Source organism: Bactrocera oleae, chromosome 3 (assembly GCF_042242935.1).
Source record: "Bactrocera oleae isolate idBacOlea1 chromosome 3, idBacOlea1, whole genome shotgun sequence".
Lineage (NCBI taxonomy): Eukaryota > Metazoa > Arthropoda > Insecta > Diptera > Tephritidae > Bactrocera > Bactrocera oleae.
Window position 1 is genome coordinate 20118481 of NC_091537.1, and position 24035 is coordinate 20142515.

The following is a 24035-nucleotide window of genomic DNA, read 5'->3' on the forward strand; positions in this document are numbered from 1 at the left end:
TGCATGCTCTCTCAAGCAAAAAACGTCCTTACAAACTTTATGGTTCGACCATGTCAAAATTACAGATTTCCGGGATCTCTCTTTTGATGATGCCGATGACAATACGTATTACGTACATAATACATGTTCTAGCACCAAACAGGGTCTTATCAACCGCTGTACTAGACTATATTTCAGCTAGCTGTGGGCTGGTTAAGTGCCAACACTTGGCGATCATAAGAATCTTCTGGCTCACAGTGACACGCAAGAGTTCAAAGTGAGCTCGTCTTTTCTTTGTTTTAAGTTATTGTCAAGTTTTCACCCATGAATACATCTAGAACATAGCATGGTAAGATCTTCTCAGCTCAGAATGAATGCTATTGGTGTCAACCATTTAAGTGAATTTCTCTTTATCTATGGGTACTTCGTTGGAATGGTCCAAATGTGATATCCGTATCGGGATGCAGACACAAATCTCCTAAGATTTTCAATCCATAAATATGACTCCTGGTAATTATTTGACGCTAATGTATCTAAAAGATTATTTACATTACCATTGTGGACTATTTTTTCTTATAACATATTTCGAAAATGTTTAAAATTGAGACGAAAAACGATTTCGGGCAAAAATGCGACTCCGGCACCATCTAGCGGTAGAATTTTAAGCAAGCAAATTATTATTTTTACTATCGGTAATATGTCTATGGAATATATGTCAAATGAGAACACGAATACAATTTTTTGCTCTCTTAACTTTAGCGCCATCTAGCGCATTGAAACTTTATCTGTATGATTTCGACTATTTTCTTAAAAGGATTCAAAAGTTAATTAAATCAAACAATCTCTACTCAACCTCTCGCTCTTGTGATTAATCACATAAGCTTCTATTTTTTCCAACAGCAGTGCTGATTATATATCTACCTACATATCTACCTATATTTGTTACACACTAGAGAGTTAAAGAGTGACGTTGTTGGTATTGCTTTACATACCTGCCATGCCTGCTATTGAAACAGGCGGGGAACTACCTAAATCGCTACCGTCATTACTAGTTATCGTTCAACTATTGGAACTGTACAGCAGACTTTTTGCTCAGTTCCTTGGTAATCAGAAATTTTAATCAAGGTACGCTTTTACGGCAGATTTTTTGCCTTCTTTTTATCCTTTATTCATTCACAGTTTTTGCTTTATCCGTGTAGTTTTAATATTACATATATTTCCTATCTCTGACTCTGCAATCGTAATAATGACGCTTGGGGAAATGACGTTGAAGATAAAAAATGGCAAGAACGTAAGCAGAAGATTAAAAAATAAAAAAAAAAATGTTAATAGGTTTTTTTCTCAAATCAAATGTTATTTTGTTTTTGCTTTCACGACTTATCTATGCATACTTGTATATTAACTGTGCATTAGATAACTTTTTGCTGAAATGAGTGTGTGTGGAGCTTTACTTAAGTGAGGTGAGTGCTTAGTGAAATCAAAATGTAACGGATTAAATTTATGTTTTACACATGCTAAAGCAATGTGCAAGTGAGGTTATTATTTTGTTTTATAATACTGTGATTACAATTTCTCCGTTTTGCTGTTTTTCCTGAAGTTTTTGTCTTAGATTTGTATTATCTGCCAAGTGGAGGGTGTTGTAGGTTATAGGCTCCCTTCGTTCATTCGTTGGATTTAATTAGTTGATTTTTAATGTTAGAAATTCACCTGAAAATATTGGCCTTACCCGTTGAGGGATGACTGCATTGAAAAATTGATATTTTTTTAAAATTACATCTTGTTGATAATCAAGCATGTTTAACACATGAAAAACATGTTCAATAAAGTTTAGGAAAACATACTTTTACTGTACAGTGTGGTCGTACAATTTTTTTTTTAGTAATTTGTTCTTTTAACAAATGCCAGATTTTTCTCACTGAAAGTCTCGACAGTAACAAAAGCCGCTAATTAACTTGCTTAGATAATGTGTCATATCTTAAATACAAGGTGCGTTCCAGAGTAAACAGGACTTTAAAAAAAAAAGACAGAACAAATGGTTTTATCGACAAAATCAATTAATTTTATTCAAAATAGTTTCCTTCTGCTTTAATACAGCTTTTTGCACGGTCCAAACGAGTGTTTTAGGTCGTTGCCCGGTATGGCCGCCAGTATGCCGTTGCAAGCCTTTTGAATAGCCTCCACGTTTGCATAACGCTTTCACTCATCGGTAAATGCATTTTTCCGAAAAGGTAGGTCTTTGTGGACAATACGCTTGGCGCGATATTTTTGGTTTCGGCTCATTTCTGATTTATGTCCTCATGACCACTTTGAAAACGTTGAAACCACTCGTGCATTCTGCTACGGGATAGGCAATCATCGCCATAAACTTGTTTCATCAATTGAAACGTTTCAGTAAAAGTTTTACCAATTTTAAAACAAAATTTAATGTTGGCTCTTTGTTCGAAGCTCATTTTCGTACCGTTGACAAAAACATACTGACACTTAAAACGCAATAACTTCACTTTCAATAGATAAAATGTCATGAAATTTTTACTGGAAGTCGATAAAGGATAGCAGATTCTAACGCACTACTCGACATATAGATGGCGTTACTAGAGTTTATTTTGTTACTTTTTTAGTGTTTACTTTGGAACGCACCTTGTAGTAAGTTTTGTGAAAGATCAAGGAAGCATTTGGACGAAGTTAATTTTTATTTCGGTAAGCATACTTTTGCATAGTAGAAACGGAAAATCCGCCATCATCAACCTGAAACTAATACATGCTTAGAGAACCACAGCTTAGAACAGTTTAATTTTTAACAGTGAACGATCTAGTATTCTTTCTCATTTTCTCAATAATATTCGTAAAAATTATTAAGTTTTTCGTTGTAAAGCTCTAATTATTATTCCCTGGCTTTATTGACTCTAAACACGAGTGCGCTAATATTTAATAATGCTGATTAATAATGGTGTTAGCATCAAAAACTATTTTGGTTCATATTTGGCTATGAAGCGTGTCAACGCTAGACACGTATCAAAAGATCTGCATTTTTTGCACAAACGACGTCGAAAAGAGGTCGCAAAAGAGATGCCTGATAACGTTGTTGAGGACCTAACATTCTTCAAACGTATCATTACTGATGACGAGACGTGAGTTTATGAATATGACATCGAAACTGTTTAACGATCTCAAGCGAATGTTACTCCAGAAATGAGCTGAAACCGAAAAAACCAAAATTCGCTGAAGACACTGAAGGCCATCCCAGCTGAGGCATATAACATATGTTTGAAAAATTGGATTAAATGTTGGTATTGGCTCAGAAACCAATTTTGAACGCGTTGAATAAAGCTCAGTATTAAAATAGTGGACATGTAGTGTAAAAACTAACGGCATTTAGTTGAAAGATCTTCGCGTGGGTTTTTTCATTAATATTTGTGGGAAATATTATGGGAATTTTAGATAAATCAACGAACATTTCAATTAAAATCGAGAAACTATTTCAAAATAATTACACCTATAAGTATTCAAATGGTTACTCTTTCTTCTTAAATTTTACACTAGACTTATAGTATTTCATCACTGTGCATTTAAAATCTTTACAAAAAGACAAATAATTAAGTAAAAGTTGTCTACCCTCAACTTAAATCTATCGAAACTTATTGGATTCAAATCACAATGAGTCACCATTCTGTAAATAACGCTACGAGGATTAGATGTCGAGATTCTTAGTCGAACATTAAGAGATTCAAAGTAGAAGGAAAATGGGTGCAAGGGTTTGAGATTTTTAGTTTAGGTGTATAATTACATCATAAATACAAGGAGAAGCTCTGGTAATATATTTGTATAGTCATACCCTGAATAGGTATATTAAGTTTGTATTACCCAAAAGAAAACGTCGGATACCATATAAAGTCTTTATGTTTATTTATAAATGATCAGCGTAACGAGCTGAGTCGGTTAAGTCATGTCCGTCTGTATATATGCAACCTAGTCCCTCAGTTCTTGCAATATCGATCTGAAAATTTCCACACGTCCTTTTCCTATCAAGAAGCTACTCATAAGTCGGAATCGCTGACATCGGAAAACTATAGCATATAGCTGCCATACAAACTGAACGATCGGAATCAAATTCTTCTAAGGAAACTTTTGTTTTTGTGAAGGGTATTATAGCTCCGGTGCATTCGAAGTTAACGTTTTTTCTTGTTTTATTTGACAAAATATCTTTACAAAATTTGGGACGCATATTTTTAAAGGCATCACTACAATCTTCAAACATATTGTTTAGATCGTACCACTATAACATATAGCTGCCATACAAACTGACCGATTAAAATGAAGACAAAAATCCCCTTATACTCTTTTATGCTGAAAAAAAATTAATAAGTGAAGATTATTATAGTTTCGATACAGTCGAAGTTAATGGTTTTTCTTGTTTTTTATTCTAAAACTACCATACTTTTAAAGAACTTTGTCCAAATATGTAACTTAGCGTAGTTGTTTTATTATCATTACTAACTGGACTCCACTTCACTAGTACCAAAGTGAACAATTACTCTTCGTTTTTTACCGTACGGACATGCATTCGTGCCGTGTCTGTGTCGAATGTGTTTGTTTGCAGTACTGGTTCAACAATGGCACAGAACTCAACACCATCAAATATTGACGCACCACTTCAAAATTGTACTCCAGCGCTTATCCGTTGTTGTGACGAGTAGCATTAGTGGCAACTCTTGTCATCTCGTGTAAAGCTTACCCGGCCGATGGCGGTGACTGCTGCTCATCCCTAGGCGTTAAGTACACACACACACATACATCCATTCACACATATGAATGATCCGTTGGCCCGTTTCCTTTCCAGTTTTTATATACATACCAGAGGTATATGCATGTATGCATATTTGTGTCCGCTCGTGTGCTACTTGCTTGTTTGTCGAGTAATTTTTTCGCTTTCGTTGCACTTTTACTGCCGAACTGCAGTCGCTGGTGCTGCGACGGATGATGTTGTTGTTGCTGTCGCTGATACTGATACTGTTGTTGCCGCTGCTGCTGATGCTGTCGTTATTATTATTATTATTGTTGTTTCTTATGCTTTTATTGTTGCTACTTTTACAGTTGTTCTTGTTGCTGTTGGTGCTGCTCATGCTGTTGTTTTTATTATTGCTGTTGCCACTTTTACTGTTGTTGTTGTTGTTGCCGCTGCTGATACTGTTGCCATTGGCTATTGTTGCCTGCCACCTCCACACACCGCCACTTCATTTGCCGCTTTGAAGTGGATCCACTTTCATTTGTTTGCGAATATGCTCATTCCTCACCTTCTCGCCGAGCACTGATGCTGGCGGTCATGAATTTGAAAAGTTCGACGAAGTCCGCTTCTTTTTTCCACTGTGGCTCTATTCTTGCAGCATGTAATGCATACCAACGCGTTGGAGACGCGCCACAAAGGCTTAGAAAGGGGGCGCTGGCACAACCCTCATGCCAATTGTCGCTCAAGCGAAGACCGAGTAGCAACAGACAGACACACATACATAGTTTCGTATGCGCTGTAAGTATGTTTGTATATGCGGTATATAAAGCTCACTTATTGTTCTCGACTGCTGATTCAGCTTTGCTTGCCTTAAGCGTTTGTGCAAACATTTCATCGACTACGCTGGTGTAACAATAAGCGAGTCAAGCTGAACTTTCAAAAAAAAAATTTAAAAAAAAACCTAAAAAATCTGAAAAATCTATAAAAAAATAAAAAAAGTTTATAAAAAAGATAAAAAAATTGAAATAAATGATAACAATAAAACGAGCATGTCTAGTCAACACTCGTATGTCTTCGGCAAACACACTTTTTTTTAAATGCGTATTAGTCCACGCAGTCTTGACCCTATCAAACATACGAAATTCTGTCTTAAAAAAAAGGCAACAAACATCCCTCTCTCTTTAGCTGGCTGCTTGTCTTACAAAAACCATATGCGGGCCAATTGTTGTTGACAACATTCTTGAAAATGTCAAACCCTCTTACCTATATGCCACTCGGTGCACTATGAACAGCTTTGTTCAGCTCATAAAAGAGGCACAAGCAACTCAACCCTGTTTTTTTTTCTAGACTTCTACATGCCGTTGTTATTGTTGCTGTTGCGTCAAAGCAAGGAATGCAATAACCTTTGTGTTGCAAAATACTGTTACATTTTGTTCAATTTCGCACATATACACTCATACAAATATACACAATCATACATACTTGTGAAGCATCTTCGTTTGATAAAAACTTGAAGCTTTCTCGAATTCTCAAAGTTAATTCTAAATAACGGTGCAACAAGCAGATTGTGTTTCTCTTAAATTTATGCATGCTAAATTAACAGAGTTATTAACATTATTAAATAAAAGGTTGACCTAAATAAGGAGGCATAAAGTGCGGGTGGGACTGTGCTTTAGGCTCTTGAACATTGAGCATATATATAAAAAATAAAATATAAGAGAATAAATATAGTGTTACGCTCAACTTGGTTTTGAAGAATAAGTCGACAAAAACCGAAATCTAAATTTTTTGGTTACTGAGTTTGGATCTAAATCTACTGCACCCATATTTTTGATATTAGATCTTCATATACTGAGTGCGACTCATTACTTATACCTATCTTTAATATACTCTTCCTATCCACCGAAAAATTCATTACAGAGGAAACAAGATAGTCAAGAATCATTACCTTTTGTATAAGGTGGCTTGATGGAGTGTCAAATCGATTTTGTCTTTTGGACAAAACACCATCACCCATCTTGAGACCCAGCATTCATTATTGGATAATATTCGACCGATTAGACCACGTCCAGCACGCAGTGGAGAAAATATAGCGGCCGTAGCTGAGAGTGTACACGAAGACCGTGAAGAGTAGATTCGGCACCATTCTCAGCAACTCGGACTGACGTATGAAACAACGTGGCGTGCTTTACGTCGAGATCTTAAATTGAAAGCGTACGAAATACAGCTTGTGCAAGAACTGTAGCCGTTCGAACTTCGTTCGTTTTCGTTTTTATACTCTCGCAAACTGATGCTACAGAGTATAATAGTTTTGTTCACCTAACGGTTGTTTGTATCACCTAAAACTAATCGAGTTAGATATAGGGTTATATATATATAAATGATCAGGATGAAGAGACGAGTTGAAATCCGGGTGACTGTATGTCCGTCCGTCCGTCTGTCCGTCCGTGCAAGCTCTAACTTGAGTAAAAATTGAGATATCTTTATGAAACTTGGTAGACATGTTTATTGGTACCGTGAGACGGTTGGTATTGCAGATGGGCGTAATCGGACCACTGCCACGCCCACAAAACGCCATTAATCAAAAACAAATAAATTGCCATAACTAATCTCCGCAATAAGATACAAGACTGTTATTTGGTACACAGGATCACATTAGGGAGGGGCAATGCAGTTACAACTTTTTTTAAAAAGTGGGCGTGGTCCCGCCTCTAATAGGTTTAATGTGCATATCTCCTAAACCGCTAATGCTATAATAACAAAATTCACTAGAAGCAAATGTTTTTAGCACTTCTATTGACGGTGTGAAAATAGTTGAAATCGGGTGGCAACTCCGCCCACTCCCCATATAACGGTACTGTTAAAAACTACTAAAAGCGCGATAAATCAAGCACTAAACACGCCAGAGACATTAAATTTTATCTCTGAGATGGTATAAGATGACTTTATAGGAACCGCGTTCAAAATTAGTCAGTGGGCATGGCACAGCCCACTTTTAGGTGAAAACCCATATCTTGAGATCTGCTCAACCGATTTCAACTAAATTCGGTGCATAACGTTCTTTTCATGTTTCTATATCATAGTGCGAAAATGGGCGAAATCGGACTACAACCACGCTTACTTCCCATGTAACACCATTTTCAATTCCATCTGATTCTTTCACTTTCCACTATGCAAATCAGGTAACAATGATTATATCGGGGTAAAACTTTGCGTGAATAATGAAATTAAAGTATGCCACCTTGCGGCCAAAAATTGTCTAAATCAAACCAAAACTGTTCAAACCCCTAAGTACTAAATATGTTGACCCCAGTGCCTATAGTTGACCTTCTACCGAAAATATCAGTCAATCCACAAAGAAATCTCAAACGAGTATACCATTTGACTTTGCGAGAGTATAAAATGTTCGGTTACATCCGAACTTAGCCCTTCCTTACTTGTTAAACAAGTAAAACTGTCGCATTTGGGACAAAAAGCAACCTCAAGACATTCAAGAGCTGCTATTTCATGCAGAAAAAGCAACAGTGAGGTGTGGTTTGTGGGCCGGTGAAATTATCGGTGCAATGGCGGCCGTTATCGCGCTATGAAAACCGACTATTTGATGATTTAAATTGAGCTCGTGATCTCGTCTACATTTGGTTTCCACATGACGCCGCCACTACTCGCACATCCCATCAATCAATGGATTTATTGAGAGAACACTTCGGTGAGCAGATAATTTCACGTTTTGTTCTGGTCGATAGGCCACCAAGATTGTGCAATATCACACCGTTACACTTTTTCCTGTGGGGAAAGTCTATACGGACAATCCCGCTTCGATACAGGCCTTAGAGCAAAACATCACGCGTATCATTCGTCAGTTACTGGTCGAAATGCTTGAACGTTTCATCGAAATTTGGACTCAACGGATGGACCATCTGAGACGTAGCCGCGGCCAAAGCTTTAAGGAGATAAACAAATTAAATGCAAAAGAATGTTTTTTCGAAGGATAATAAACATTCCCCATCACATTTGAATTTTTGTGTTTTTTCTTTAAAAAAGTTGGGAAATGTATCACCATATATAAGAAACCAATTTGCGTGTATACATATATCGGATAAAGTCAATCGGAGGAACTATTACGTATTAATTTTTTATAAGCGAGTGACCACAAGAATAATCAACTCAGTTAAAATTTCCCCAAAAATTTTAATGGGAGGTTTTGAATGTGCTTACTGTATAACGTGGTGTGCCCTTTGAAACAGTCAATTGGATCTCATAAAGTTGAATCAGTCAATAACCCTGCATAATCAACCATTTAACAATCCATTTCGGACACTGTTCCACATTTATCGATAACTAACTATAGATAAATTGTTTGACCAAGTTTATGCTAATTCTTCCAATTGAAAATGCATTAACTTGATCCGTTGTGTTTTTGAGCACCGTGGCTTAGCGCTGTTGTCAGCTGGTACCCATGTTAAACAAGTAAAAGTCATTTCCGTCCGTGTGTCCGTCTGTCTGTATATACGCTAACTAGTCCCTCAGTTTTTGATATATTGATCTGAAATTTTGCACAGGTCCATTTTTACCCAAGAAATTGCTCTTTTATAGTAACTGCCGATATCGGACCACTATAGCCTATAGCTGGCATATAAACTGAACGATCGGACTCAAAAGCTTGCATGGAAAACTTTTTCATTTGACGAGATATCTTCAAGAAATTTGACACGTTTTATTGCCTAAAGCTGTAATGCAAATTATTGATTGAGTGTTGCACCGAAGATAACGTTTTTTCTTGTTTTGTTCAATTTTTTCCTGGGTTTGATTTTGTAGAGTACATTATTTTCTTCAGCAAACGTCCTGAGCTTTTTTCCATTCACTTTGTCCTCGACTTTCACTTATATTCGTTTCTGCCGGAATTAAAAGCCGAGCTAAAACTTTAACTTGTTTTGACAAAAATCGTTTTTTTTTGCGAAGTTTTGCCTCCAGCGTGATCTCGGTTTCTGATAATTGACGATTATCAACTCAACTAAGTTCAGAAAGTCCCCAGCGAATAAGTTGCATATGTGGACAATTAAAAACTCCGCGATTACAACAAAAGCAGGTGGCAGACGATTTCTAAAGTATATACAACTGTATATATCCACACATATACTATTAAACAAGCATATATACTTGTATATAGTTCAAGATAAGAGTATATACACACCGCACAAGCGTATATATGTATAGCTTATGTATCAGCCTGTTGTCAAGGAACCGATTAAAAACTTTATAAAGTGCACGCGGTTATAACAACAAGAGACTAACAATGATTGGTCGAATTCGCTGGGTTGAGTAAATGGGTGTTAAGCGCGTCTAACTCCGAGCGATGCTTTACTAATGTCCTCGCTGTGCTGATGTGTTGGTGATGGCAGCGAAAAGTTTGCCAGCGCAAGCAATTTAACAGATTCGCTCAGAGCGCTGCGTTGCGAATGCATACAATAAGTTTGGTCGGATTAAGAAAAGATAAACATTTGTAAGGATTTACTACAAAGTTCCTGTTATTGCTTTTGCTGATGTTGCTGCTACGTGTACATAGTTGTTGTTGCTTTCGCCACTATTCATCGCCGAGTACATGATTTTGGCCAAAGGTCATTCATTTCGGAGAAGCGTTGTAGTCCATCCATTTCGAGCACCTTTGCGAGTTGTAGTAAAAAAAAACACATTAGGGTATACCGATTCTTCTATTGTTTGTGGTGTTCGCTTTGATGATTGATCCGGCTGATGGAGAGTTTTAAGCGCTTTATTTTTCTGCGAGGAGCTAATGAATGTTATGGAGAAGCATTCATATACGCCAGAGAAAATAGTAAATGATTGAGTTCTAGATATATTTCAAGAGCATTACAGCATTACTTTTGGGTTTCAGAGCCATTCATTTTAATATTAAATGAAGTTTTCACCATGAATTCTCAACACTCCTCCCTCTTTGAAGTATTGAATAGGGACTCTACGTTTAAAATGAGGCCTGTTGTTGAATAGAGATCCTTCAAAATATTTGGAAGCAGTAGTCTAACTCATTTCAGCAGTTCTTTTGGAAATCAGGTAGGTAAAGGAACCATTACTGAACTGATAATCTTCACATTGATTGGGAGCCACAGCTTCGGTTACTACAGAAGCTCGTATGAGATACCCAATCAGATATGGGAACTTCAGATGGTCGTATGATATATGCAGTCAAATAAATTAACAGTTTGTGCTAAGTAATAATCAAATCTGGAGCGGAAGAATTACATTCCAAATATTTTAAGTTGAACTGTATAAACTCTCTTTGTGCAAAGATCCATAGCTATCGTCATTGTGTTTGAGAGCGCCGCTTAGTTTATACAAGAATTTCATGTGAGATACTCAACCAGATAAAGGAACGTTTGTATCTCCAGTATGAAGTAATACTCAATTCTGGAGCAAAAGGAATATGCACCAAACAGGTTCTGTTGTAATGTATAGATTCTTATTGGTCGATCTAATCATCTCTGATAAAGAACCCGTATGGAGCAGAAACCGTTAACTATGGTTAAGAGGCACTGACTCAGTCACTACAAAAGTTCCCATAATAATTAAATAAGAAGTTGAAGATATATATTTCAAGACTCTGTAGACAGACTGATAAACATAATATATAATATAATTTATCCATAGAATCTCATCATAACCAGCAGTAAATAATTTATTGACTGCTTTTTTGGTATCACGATTGGATCACCTTAATGTCTATACATTATGCTTACGCGCGCGTATTGTACTGGCATGAAATTTGCGTAAACATTCGGCAAAAAACCTGCTGACTTGACTTGACGGCTTAAGCAAAGCTGTAAAATAAGTTGTTGCACTTGCCTCGCGGCACTAATTCAAATGCTAGTCCGACTCTCTTCAAGCCAACTTTGTTGAGGAGAGTGCAACGTATACAAACATACATACATATATACATTTAATATGAAATGTACCTATAGATATGCCCAAAGGCTGTAATTATTCACGAAAAAAGTTTTCTTGCACTACGTGGTAATTTGTTGGAAATAGGTAAGCGCTGAACATTTTGCATTGTGTTTACTTGAAGTTTTCGATGCTCCAGCTATTAACGGAATTAAAGGTATACACGGCTTTAAATGCGAAATCAAGTGGTTTATATTTTGTTCATAGTTTTGTTATTCATACGACTCACGTGCCAAAAGTGCAAATTTTGGTCAGGGTAAAATAAAAATGTTATTTGAAAAATTATTTTGATCTAGGTAGATTTCAGTTTGAACCTCTGAATAAAACTCGGATAGTTCTTTGCCCTTGAGGAATCACCAGGAAATTAGACCAAGCGGTTGCAGATTCGTTCCGATTACGTGGACCTAAGTTCAATTTTTTTATTATAAGACCCGACATTTGGCTCAAGTCAAAGCCACATACATCTAATGATCAATTTGGTTTTGAGAAAAAACGATCTTCCATTCGATATTTCTTCTTAGTTGTGAATAGGGTCTCGGGGCTTTAGAAACCTGACGAGTCTGTCGGAATATATTCTTCTTAGTCGACTTTTCGATGTTTGTAGAAAAAAGCGAAGCCATCATGTTTTGTTTAGGGAAAACTTGCTACAAGAGATCAATCCACGGGCAGTAATCCAAAATCCGAAGCATCCCCTGGTACACTCCCGACCAACCTGCTCATCAGAAGTCGAAGACTCTTTTACCACAGGGCTCTCCAATGGTTTTCGAAGTCGGCCCATTTAGATGCGACGATAAAGCTGCCGAAGTTTTTTCTTAGACGGAAACTATTTCTTACGACTCAAGACTTTGATGTTTTATAAGGTTAACCAGTTAATTAGAGTAATCTGGAGTTTATTTTCTTAAAACGTTTAAGTTAACTCTTATTGTGGATTTATTGGAAGTTTGTTGGTCTTGCACACATATACCAATACAATACCTTCCGATCTCTAAAAAACTATGTATCGGTGTTTATATGAGATGAGTACCTTAGGGAAAACCTAAGTTTTTTAAAAGACCTAGCAGAAGTAAAACGTTCCATAGTATGTTCCGTTATACTCCCATATGCATATATATATGTGTTTGTATGTTTGAGTTGCCACACACGCCGTCAATTTCTTTGTCACATCTCAATATTCATTTCGTGGCCTGTTACTTTTTGTGAGTGAAATGGCAACGCAATTAGGCGCTTGTTAATAATTCATTTGCCATCGCTTTGTTCGGCGCTGCGTCGTCGCAACCCACAATCATGAGTGATGCCGGTGAACACACAAATAGGCAAAACTACGACTGGATCTAACTTTTGTGCAGCGTAAACTGCAGCAACTTTAGAAAACTAAACGACAGCAACGGAAACGGAAGCTGTTCGGTCTGAAACGAGTGTTCAACATCTCACAGCCGCACTCTCCTGCTCTCTCGCTCTCTAGCCCTCTTCGTACGTCAAACGTCAGCAACGAGACGGAAGTCGTTCATGTATGGTTGTTAATTGACAATGACAACAACAATTGAACGGATATGTTCATGCCATCGTGTAACGAATCAGGCAATGCCCCAACATGGCCCGCCCCATCAATTATCCAGTGTCTAGTGGATTGCGCTGTCAGGCAGCATTACTTCTATTTTTACACGCCTACACACGCACACACTCGTACATATTTATGGTGTTATGCATATGCAACATCCTAAATATACATTTAAACCGTTATGCCTAAATGTTGCTTATGAAATTTCCTTATACATTCACTTCAAGTTAGATTAATAACGGCATATAGAGGATATCAAAATTAGGTTTTGTTTAGAAAATTAATTTAATAGAAAACTATTTATATATGTTTTGGTCGACCTTCTACTTTGGTTTTTTTTTGTGTTTTGAGATGAATTAGAACACCTTTCTACAGTTGCAGTGTTTTTGGGGATTCTTTAGGTCAAAAATGCTCTTGAAGGTTGCTCTTGGTCCGTATTTGACTCGGAAGTATCAATATCTGTTTTCAGAGCCATCAATCAAGAGCTATAGTAGATATTCCCTAATCTTTTCGAGAGGGGATATACTTTTTCACATTTCCTGTGGGCTCTACAAATTTATAAAATTATTTTTGGGTTAATGAGTTCGCAGGTTGTTTAATGTCAGAAGATACTCCAAGGATATTTCTCGTAAGTCATTATCGAATTGAATCATTGCAGTAACACTAAGGAAAAGAGAAAGCTGACATTTTATAAAATAACAGCGACTTATTCAAACTCACAGGGTCAACAATAAAGTCTAATTAGTATTAAGACCACCCACTAAAAAAATCTTGTAGATACCATGAAATATCGTCTGTTGAAATCCTGCAAAAGTTGTTTAATAAAAGTTGTTTAATAAAAGTTTATCGAAAGTGACGCAACTTATAAAAGAAACTACCAGAATTGTTACCTATGGCTGCAGCTCAAGTGCGATTCCCTCTTGGGATCAGCGATATAATCTAACCTAACCTAGCTATGATTAATGATCAATTTGAAGATCTCGGATGCAATATTTTCCATCTGGAGACGACCTTTAAATTAGATAATTAAATTTTTCAAATTCATTAGTGCATTTGTGATACCCATCCAAACATTATCAACAAAGCATTGAACTCCGCGGGTAATAATTTACCAAACAACTCAGATCCCTCGTCTACAGCTTTGAACTTCAACACTACAACAAATAAACGAATATCCTCAGTTTGTACGATTGACTAGTGGTCGCTCGCATTATCCGCATAAAAATATATATTTCGCTGACTGAACATATTGAGTTTCAACCATGCAATGGTATGCTTGGCTATAGTAACCAGGCAGTGAAACGAATTATTTTTAGACTCCACCAAACCGATGCGCTCCAGTTGGTGATCCCTACCAATATTTATTTTTCCTCCAAAAACGCAAGTAAATATATCTATAATTAATAATACATATAATTGAAGCTAAATTTATTAAATTAATTTATCATACATTTAATGAAATTAAATTCAATTAAAACAATTTAAATAAAAAGTCACACGGAGATGTCAAAGATCAAATCAAATCAAATGAAAGTCCAGTTAAACTAAATTTATTAATTAAAATAATGAGTTTATAAGAAATTGAATTAAACTTAATTATATTAAATTAAATTTAATTTAATTGACTTAAGTTCAACTAAATTTTATTAAATTAATTAAAATCAACTTAATATTAATGGAATTAGATTAAACTTAGCTTAATTTAATTGATTTAATTTAAACTAAAATTTATTAAATGAATTAAAGTTAACTTAAAATTAATGAAATTGGATTAAATTAAATTAACCTAACTTAAATTATAATAAATTAAATTAAGTTAAGTTAGTGATAGCCATTAAATTATATTATAATAATTAATTGAAATTTAGCTAAATCTAATACCTTAAATAAATATAACTTCTTTAGTTAAGTTCAATTAAACTAAATTAAATTAACTACATCAAATTAGAATAAAGTAAATTGTTTTAAATAGAAAAGGTAAAGTTAGATTTATTGAAATTAAAATAAATTTAATTTAATTTAACAAATTTGACATAAGTAAGAGTGGTGTAAATTTAACTAAATTAAGTAATTTAAAATAAATTAATGGCAAATTAAATTAAACTGAACTAAAAATAACTAAATGGAATTGAATAAATTAAATTAACTTATATCATGTTAAGTAAAGGAAATTCAGCTAAATCTATTACCTTATTTTAAGAAAAATTTATCAAATAAATTTAATTAAGTAATAAAATAATTAAGTTAAATTAAAAAAAAAAAAAAACTCAAGTAAATTAACTACATAAAATTGGAACAAAGTATATTGTTATAAATAAGAAAACTAAAATTAGATTTACTGAAATTAAATGAAATTTAATTTAAATTAATTTTCATTTACATCAAATTAAATTAAATTAACTTGGAGTAAAGTGAATAAAATAAATTCAAAGAAAACTAAATCAATTGAAATTAGTTAAGTTAAATTATTTGAATTATAACATACATTTTTAGAATTAAATTAAATATGTATAATCAAATCAATAAAATAAATTTAAAGCAAATGAAATCTATTGAAGTTAGATTAAATTAAATTATAATATAATTTTTTTTAAATTCAATTAATTTTAATTAAATAAATTAAATTAAATCACAGAAAATTTATTTGAATAAAATTAAATTTGAATTGAATTATTTAAATATATAAAACATTTTTAAATCAAATAAAATAAATTAAATTATGTTTTGTTAAATTAAAATTATACTATATTTAATTAATTAAAAAGATCTAGTTGTACACTAGTACTTTTCAGACCACTTCGATCTCATCATGAATTTCTAATTGTAAACTATTATTTCTGCTGACTATCTAGCTATTTCACTGCATGGACGGTGGCAGACTATGATGACATCAAGCGAAGCGCACGACATGTGGTACATGTGGTGTATGTGGCATGTGCGGCGTGTGTGGCATGCAATACAAAAGTGCTTGTTAACTGAGCGGAAAAATTGCGTAAAAACTACGCTGACTGTCATCATGGCGAATTGCTGGTTGGTTAGCTGAAGTGCCGCCGTAGTCAATGAATGACAGCAACGCATGTGCCGCATGTATATAGCCATGAGCGCACACGCCGAACGCTTTGTCAGCAACAGCCATGACAAGGTACTGGCATTTGAGTGCACGCCGTGGGTATTGGAGTTATGCTTTTGTATAGCTAGTTGTTTCGATCGTCGGTCAGCGGTGGTTTTAATTCAAAATTAAACTAATTTTCGTTATTGAATTGGTTTTTTGGGCTTTGCAATACACACACACACACATGTATGTGTGCGGCGCGATTGAATGTAATTGCCAGCTGAGTGCCTAGTTGCAACCAAATACATTTCCCCTTCTTCCGCCCGCCGATTGCACACTGAAAGCCCTCTGTATGTGTGTGTAACGTTGAAGACAAAAGGCGTAACAATTCTAACAAAAGGTTATACAAGTGCTTTTGCGGTGGGGGGCGGTTGGCTGTAGGTGGAGGGGAGCTGCCGAAAACTGTTGGCGGTAACACATTTTGAAAGCATTTTACGAAATTGATTTGTGGATGCCAAATTCGATGAACGCATGAAGGCATCTGCCGGGTAACACATGTACTAAATAGGGATACAAGGATTAGTGGCTTTGTAGTAAATGCATGGGGCATGTTAGCGACCGAAAACCACACACTTGCGCACACACACTCGAGCGTTTATTTACAATTGAACTGATTTCAAATCAAACTCTAATTCTAATTGCTGAGGATTAAATACGTAACAGAGAACACATACTTGTATGCAGCAATATGTTCGTATGTGGTGTGCTTGAGGATGGCAGCTTTACTCATTCTTCAAGCCCATAAATCGCGGCCGTAGATGGATCATATATTTTTTTAAGTGTTAAAGTCACGCTATTTTGTGCCAAAATACAGCCAACTTAATTGGTCTTAGTTGAGATCTCTTTGAAAAAGAGTGAAAGAAAAGCTGCAAGACCTATCGCTAAGAACAGGTAAATACACAGGACACTCAATAAACTGATAAACATGGCTTCATATGCCGTTGAAAACAGACTCAATAGATGTCTGTATAAATTAATATTACTCGTTAATGAGTTTGGACATCGGCTTGACTAATTATGAAAAAATGCTTGCATAATATTTTCTCTTCAACTTTAGTGAAAGCTTTTAACTTTTTTTATACCCTAAATAGGGTATAGGTATTAATTTTACCACGAATTTTGTAACCAAGAAAGGGAAGCGACGGAGATCCTATAAAATAAAAATATAAATTATCAGCAGTGCGAGTTGAGTCGATTTAGCCATGTTCGTCAGTCTCTTCGTTCGTCCGTCCATTAGTCAGTGTATATACGGGAACTTGTCCCTCAGTTTTTGAGTTATCGATCAGAAAATTTGGGCGCGTCCTTTTCTCCCCAAGAAACTGCTCCTTTGTCGAAACCGGCGATATCAGACCACTATAGCATGTGTCTGTCATACAAACTGAACGATCAAACTCAAGTCCCAGTATGGAAAAATTCTTTTTGGCGAAGCATCTTCACGAATTTGGGCATGGATTATTATTCAAGGCAACGGTGCAATATTTGAAATAGTTATTGAAATCGGAACACTATAGCATATGGCAGCCATACAAACTGGCCGATAAAAATCAAGTTCTTGTATGGAAAATTTTTGTATATGACGAGATATCTCCACGAAGCCTAGCATGGCTTATTATTCAAAGCATCGCTACAAATTCAATAGAAACTGTTGAGCTCAGACAACTAAATGTAGCATATAGATGCCATACAACAGTGATTTTGATATCAAGAGAAAGTTTTTTTATACCCTATTACGCTATAAGAAATGCACCTGTGAAGGGTATTATAGCTTCGGTGCGGCCAAACTTAAGTTTATTAAACTTGATTATTTCAGCATGGATGTGCTAAGCACTCACTTTGAAAATATGTGCCTAGTAATAGGCTGATAACTGTATTTCATGATATTTGAGAAAAATCCACTGATAAGGCAATAGAGTTAATTTCTCTTAGGTCTTGCAGTCACTTATACATGCATACATACATATAAGTATATATTTATATACATACACATATCTGCATGCATTGAGGCACATGTTCTTGTGACCTCTGGGGCATTGAGCAAATCGCAGCATAAAAATCATATCGCTCACTTTTTTTTGCTTCAAAGGTTTCCCGCAAACGTTCAATGACAGTGTAATAATCCCCAACCGCTTATCTCTAATTGCGTGTACAGATCACTCAGAGATGCCAGCCATGTGATGGTGGACACACAGCCACAACAGTACCGCCTCTCATTTCTTAACACTGTCTATATATAATATTATATATATATTTTGTCTGTGTGACATTTAATTATTTTGTTGTTGTGTTTTTTTTGGTTTTTTTTTTAAATTTTTTATTGTAGAACGCATCCCACCCAATCGATCCTCTTCGATCAGTTCAGTTTGTCAGCGTCTGTTGTCTTGATAACGTTCTCATTTACATATTGTTTTATTCAACTAAGCGATTCTGCTTGTGCATCAAAACTCATCGATATACATATATACGTACTTTCAAAAAAAAAAAAATCGAAATACTTTCTTTATTGCTGTTTTGGTTAAAGTTTAGTGCGTCGTCAATCGATAATCCCACTTGTTCGCTTAGTTTTGTGCTGCATCACGTAATACATAACGTTGTAACTGGTGTAAAATTGTCCAATTCGAAAAGGTGTATTGTCTTCGTTTAAACGAAAAAAATATTGAAATCGTATTTTATAATTTGTCAAAAGTAAAACGCTGCCGTCTTATATGCTATATACATCTATATAATATATATATACAATAACGTATTGCATTCGTTCTTTACTTTTCTGTCGTGTTACGTCACTTATCGTAACGTATTGTCTTCAGCGTTTTGCAGTCGTGTTTAATCGCTTTAATATCTGCCGTTGATTTGTGCCGAAAATCAAAAACAATAATTTTTAAAACATTTGTATCCATTGATAGCGCTTAATTGTGGGCTGAACTGTGTTTGGTGTTACTCGAAAAGAAAAAGAAAACACAAAAAGCGATCTGCAAAAAATCAAAACTCTCTAAGATCGCTTATATACGTACATTAATATATATATCTTACTAGTAAACTTGTATAGTTTTGTATCATATGTGAGTATCTAGTTCTAAAGTTCGTTTCAAATGTTTGTCTTGCAATTTTCAAATGTTTCCGTTAATTATTTCATTACAATTTCTCCTCGAACTAATCAAAATGGTGTATGCTCGACGAATATTGCGCCATGTTTCCAAGTGTTAATTTGAGCGCAAATGCAACCCTTCACTAATACACGTTATTTATGTGTGGTTTACCTATATGTAGTTTTTTTTGTTGTTTTTCTGTGGGTTTTGATTTCTTTCTGCTACACATACAGATTTATATGGAACATTTTTGTTGTTGATTTGCTATTTGTTGAATGTTGCTTGTATGTAGTATGTAAAAAATTCAGAATATATTTCTTAAATCAGCAATGTTGCACGTGAATAAACAATTTAATCAATTTCTTTTCAATAACTGTTATTTGTTAAGTGTGATTATAGCATCTGCGATCCTTAAGCCAGCTCAAATCGTTACGAATATTTTATATTAATTACTTAAACTTTAAATGCATATGTTCATGTATTATCAAACTATATTGAAAAGTCGCTAAATTCTCATAATAAAATTTTGAGTGAACTAAAAATGCAAACCTCGGGACTTCTCTGGCCTTCTTGGGACATTGTTTTCATTAATTTAAATAAGCTTACAAATTTTTATACTTTCGCAAAATGCTGAGAGTATAATATTGCAGCATTAGGTTTTTTGTAAAATCATATAATAACTGAGATGTATATGGAGAAATATATATCCGAATCCGATTTAGCAAATAAATGCGTCCATAGTTATGACTTTGCAACCACCTCACCTACTATTATGACTAATAATGTACGATAAACATATTGTGGAAAGTGTTTGAGGGTGTATACATTTTAGAAATTTCAAAAATAATTAAGTCTGTTCCACTTCAGATACTCACCTTCTAATATCCTTGATAGGCTGATATGAAAAGAGTTTTTACTATACGAAAATATATTAAGATATTAACTTATTTTACACCATATTATATACTCGTACACTAAAACCGCTATTCTGTGCACTTGACAAATTAACAATATATTGACAATTTAGCAAGTTTTTTATTAAGTAAAACAATTTTTTTATTCTGTGGGAATCTTGATAAAATATAAAAATTCAGAACTCAGCGCTTTTCTCCACATGTGTAGTGAACAAAATTGTTTAAACAGAAACAGCTGATTTCTGCTGATCTCTGCAAATTTCTGGTGTGTGGTTCCGTGTCCAAAGAAGTTTAAAGCTGTCATACTCGTGTAGTTTTTTGGTTATCATGCTGAGACAGTTCATCTATGAAACCACAGAAAATTTCACGGATCAAACGAAAATATAATACTATAAACGTATTATCACTCCATGAAAATGGATCACTAACATCGCTTAGTAATTTTTCTGTTCGTCTAAGAAAAACAATAAAAGTATAATATCTTCCATTCTAGCAAATTGTTTGCCAAAACTGTGCAGAAAAAGTAAAACAGATGTTATATTTGTAAAAAGCATAGTCAGGAGCATATGATGTCTTGATAATTTATCAAACAAAAAGCTTTTCAGTTACGACACAGAATAGAAAAATCTTGATAAATTGTCAATTTTGACAAATAAGCATGATATTGAATTTATGAAGTGCACATAATAGGGGTGTAAAGTTCTTGATCGCAGACAAATTTTAGAGATAGTGAAAAGAAAAATTCCATAAAATTGTTATGAGACCAAAACAGGCTTAAACTTCTTACACTGTTATTGACCAAGGTTACAGTCAATATATCTATAGTACTCTAATATGTATTGCTCGATACTCTGAAAGAGTATAAACAGAAAAAGTGGTACAAGAGCACGACTTCTCCAAGACGGCTCTTCTAAAATAGAAGCTTGAAAGTTGCTACACTTTAAACATTTAAAAATGCTCAAATTTTGACTGAATTTTGAACATTATGCACGAGGAGTTCAAAAACTAACTGGCGAATATGGAGGCTGCGGCATCGTTACATTATTGCTTTTGGTCAAGGATTCACGAACAAGGTACGAATTGTGAGCTTTTACTGAACGAAAATCGCCAAGCTCATAAGAACACGTCTAACCTTAGCGGCTGCTACAGACAAAGTAAGCAATGAATACCGCATAGAAGTATGAACATATTAAAAAAAAGGCAATTGTACACCAAATTTCAAAATTCCCGTTATTTTTTGAACACACTCTTTCTGTTACTGCTATTGGTATATATAAATCTTGGGATTGGATAATTAGAAGATTTAGGCACTAATTTAAGTTCCATTTCATAACTCAATTTGTAAGATTTTTTTAAAACAAAATTTTAAGAGTTGTCTGTTTCAGTCATTTCTTCTTCTATTATGTTTATTAATTTGGAAAACTGGTAAGTACAATGATATGATTAGTTTGCTTTACTTTTTTCAGATTAACGTTAACGTTCCATATATTTTCTACTAAAAAGGAGAATTGAGAGCACTCAGAACTCTACAAACTGTTAGTTTTTGCAAATAAATCTATTTATTCAGTAATAATAACAATTTATTTGAGTTAATGAAGAAAATTAAATTCAAGATTGTGAGTTAGTTTAGACTTCCTGCTTAAATAGTTACAATGGCGGCAGTTATCGGTCTAAAGTGAATGGTCTCGGATATAATTGCTTGTCTTTTTTTTAAAACGATTATCTCAATTAGTTTTCGTAAGTAAGCTTTAATTATATATGGGACCGTGTTGACCCACACCATTTTTATGTGACATCCTGTACAGAGTGTTTTAATTGACGAGCGATGGTTGTAACACCCAAAAGGAAATGTCGGAGACCCCATAAGGTATATATGTATAAATGATCAGCGCGGCGAGCTTAGCCGATTTAGCCATTTTCTTCTGTCCGTTTGCATATACGCGAACTAGGCCTCAGTTTTGTGATATCGGCTACTCAGCTGGCGGAACCGATCGGATTACTATAGTATTGGTATCAAGTGCTCGTATGGAAAACTCTTTTATTTGTCAAGGCATCTACATAAAATTTTTATTCAAGGCATTGCTTACATTTTCCGAACATATTGCTCAGATCGGACCATTATGGTATAACATATAGCTGCCATCTAAACTAACCGATCAAAATCAAAACAAATATATTTGTATACCTTTGTATGATATGAAATATACCCACGTGTATTATAGCTTAGGTGTAGCCAAAGTTAAAATTTTTTTTAGTTAGAAGATATTATTGAATATAAAGTGGTCCTTATAAGGTCATATTCTTTAAAGAGAGGTTGAGGAGCTCAGAGAGTTACGTTATATCATTTGGTTCGTTAAACGACAGCACTAAAATATGTAAGCCTGACCAGCTGTACTTAAGCTATCAATATCGTACTTCGCCTTGGGGTCCGACTAAGTTGAAAAACTGATAGCATAAAAATTAAAAGCGTCTAAAGTTGTGCATTAACATTTGGACAAGACAAGAGTTTTGGATAGTTTACCGCAACCTCGTTATTTCGTTGCCAATTGTACAGATACCAGGAGCTCAAACCTGAAGCACTCCACTTAAATCTTTTTAAACTTTCACCTCTGCTTAAAAAAGTTTCTCCAATCAAACTTGTTAGCAGAATCACATAAAAAGCCTAAACGATGTTATCATAGGTATATTTATAGTTAAATAACCTCACTTTTAGTGCATGTGAAGCTGTCAAACTTTCTTGTGAATGGAATTAAGTAAAACTACAATTTGTGGCGGGAAATAAGGGAACTTAGAAATGAGAAAAACCCATCAAGTAAACAAAACTCAAGTCGACAAATGAATTATACAAACAACCAACTAGTAGAATGACTAAAGATTACAATGAGAGCATTCACGCAGCACATAATTACTAACAACAACATTGTCATTGTTGGCAGCATAAGAATGGATGCAAAGCAAATAGTAGAACTTAGCGCATTTCCACTAATGCAAAGCCAACGCCGGTGCTTTTCGCTGATGAATGCGCAAAAAGCAAACAATTCGAAGGAGAAAGAGAAGGAGACAGAGAAAATGACGCTCAACAATGACTAAGCTGTAGCAGAGATAATGGACAGGATGTTGTGGCACGAGTAGAGGCGGGGTGGGTAGTGTCGGTAATCAGGATTAACGCTATACATCAACATCCGCCGACTCGGCTTATAAATAATATGAAAACTTCTATGACTTTTGTTTTTGTGCGCTCTCTGTTGTTTCACGAATAGTTTTGCTTGGCTAATTTCATTAAGTTAATAAACAAATCGCGAGCTCATAAATGTCAGCATGTAATGAAAGAGTTGATCACAATAGAGTAGGATATGAAATAATATAGACAGAAAGATAGAAGTTCTACAAGTCACTCTGAGTGTACTTGTATTATTTAAATGAATCCGGTAGGGTTTCCTAAAGCAAAAAAACTTAACCGGAAACCTCTATAAAGTGTGGCTAAGTTTTTCCTTGAGACCTGAATGGGGAATATTAAGTTTGCCATGAAGTTTCTAACCTCCAGAAGGAGACGTCGGAGACCCTATAAAATATAAAAATGAACGCGAACTAGTTCGTCAGTTTTTTTATCTACAGCTCTGAAATTTTGCTCACGTCCCTTTCACACCAAGAAGCTGCTCTTTTGTGAGAACGGTCGATCTTCACGCAATTTGGCATGGATTATTATTTAAAG

General features: G+C 34.9%; 1 protein-coding gene across 1 annotated transcript in view; it reads left to right on the forward strand.

Annotated features, from left to right (window-relative positions):
• The first annotated feature begins 18727 nt into the window (after positions 1 to 18727).
• bru1 (bruno 1) overlaps positions 18728 to 24035 on the forward strand; it is a 239688-nt gene continuing 234380 nt past the window's right edge. The window contains exon 1 of the mRNA XM_070106206.1: positions 18728 to 19382. The gene's annotated coding sequence lies outside the window, so the exon portion shown is untranslated. The remainder of the gene's footprint in view (positions 19383 to 24035) is intronic.